Raw genomic sequence first — 2,137 nt, 5'->3', positions numbered from 1 at the left:
CCCATGGTCTAAGGACTAGGCGTCCAGAGATGTTCCTTAGATCTAAAGTGATCAAAAAATGTCTAATACAATAGTTAAATGTCCTATATATACTAGACTAGCTACTAGGGTTTACATGAGTAAGTAATTGATGCATAATTCCACTTTCGGGGCCCACTTGGTGTGTGCTTGGGCTGAGCTTGATCTATCCACGAGCTGAGGCTTTTCTTGGAGTTGAACTCCAAGTTATAACGTGTTTTGGGCGTTCAACTCCGGATCATGACGTGTTTCTGGCGTTTAACTCCAGACAGCAGCATGTACTTGGCGTTCAACGCCAATTTACGTCGTCAATTTTCGAATAAAGTATAGACTATTATATATTGCTGGAAAGCTCTGGATGTCTAATTTCCAACGCCGTTGAGAGCGCGCCATTTGGAGTTCTGTAGCTCCAGAAAATATATTTCGAGTGCAAGGAGGTCAGATTCCAACAGCATCAGCAGTCCTTTTGTCAGCCTTTTTCAGAGTTTTGCTCAAGTCCCTCAATTTCAGCCAGAAATTACCTGAAATCACAGAAAAACACACAAACTCATAGTAAAGTCCAGAAATGTGAATTTAACATAAAAACTAATGAAAATATCCCTAAAAGTAGCTTGAACTTACTAAAAACTACCTAAAAACAATGCCAAAAAGCGTATAAATTATCCGCTCATCACTCAGCGACTAACATTCAGTCGAAAATGGTGTTACATGGGCCATCGCTGCTTCTTGAATCAGGACCATAAATATAGAATAGACCGGAATAGATTTGATGGACAAGTTGAAAGTAGAGATCCATTGAAGAAGTATTCTGAAACAGATGTCTTAAGGCAACAGTCTAAAATGCAAGTTTCATTCGGGAAGAACTCAACTGCGACAGCCAAAAGAAGACGCATTGGTCAAGATGAAAATCAAGATGACTCGTAATGGAAAAAGACGAGTGTGTTCTTTGAACTTCGATACTAGAAGGATCACATGTTGCATCATAACCTTGACGTGATGCATATAGAGAAAAATATTTGTGACAATGTGTTCTTCACTATCTTAAACGATAGCGCCAAATCAAAAGACAATCTTAAAGCTCGCAAGGATTTACAAAGCATGGGCATAAGGCCTGAATTATGGACAGACGAAGGTGGTAAATATCCTTTAACAATTTTCACAATGTCGAATCTATAGAAGGATGTATTCCTGAAGACTCTACAGAACGTGGATTTTCCAGATGGTTACTCAGGCAATATTGCTCATTGTGTTAACTTCCGACAGCGCAAGTTGTCTGGATTGAAAAGTCACAACTGCCACATTCTAATGGAACAATTACTTCCGATTTTGGTGAAAAATGCATTGTCGAGTCCGGTGTCGACTATGATTACGAATTTGTCTTCATTTTTCTGAGAACTCTGTGAGAAAGCTATAAACCCTATGTAGCTTGGTAGCCTTCAGAATCATATTGTGCAAACTCTGTGTCAGATAAAAATAATTTTTCCTCCATCCTTCTTCACTGTCATAGTTCACCTTACGGTGCATCTCGTTGATGAACTAAAACTTGGTGGCCCGGTACATTATCGGTGGATGTATTCAATAGAAAGGTTAGCTTGCTACTAAACGCCTTTAATACATTTATTTCATCTCATTATGTAGATACTAAGCGTTATGCCCTATTTATACGTGCATAACAAGGCACAAGAAAAAGGCTCAATTGCAGAGGATATTTATTCGAGGAGATTTTGACATTTTGTTCTAGATATTGGATAATATTGAGACTAGAATCAACCGACCAACGCGAGTTGATGATCAACCTGTTAATATTACACACAATATAGGAAAAACTATGTTTCCAGAAATTGGAAAGGCTTCAGGGGCTGTTTCACATTTTGGACTGACTCCGATGGAAAAAGATCAAGCACATCGTCATGTGCTAGTGGATTGCGAGGCCGTCGTTCCTTTTATTGAGTAAGTATGCACATGTATTGTTGAAGCACGATTATAACTCATTTCACACGCTCAGTCATTTGACTAGTTTGATGTTGTGTCATAAAGTACATTTAGGGTAGAAACAAAGCAAAAATTTCAGCATCAAACAAGGTCACAATTTAAGATAGACCATGTTGTGCATGCAGAA

This window comes from Arachis duranensis, chromosome 4 (assembly GCF_000817695.3).
Source record: "Arachis duranensis cultivar V14167 chromosome 4, aradu.V14167.gnm2.J7QH, whole genome shotgun sequence".
Classification (NCBI taxonomy): domain Eukaryota; kingdom Viridiplantae; phylum Streptophyta; class Magnoliopsida; order Fabales; family Fabaceae; genus Arachis; species Arachis duranensis.
The sequence above is the reverse complement of the archived record's forward strand: the minus strand, read 5'-3'. Positions refer to the sequence as shown.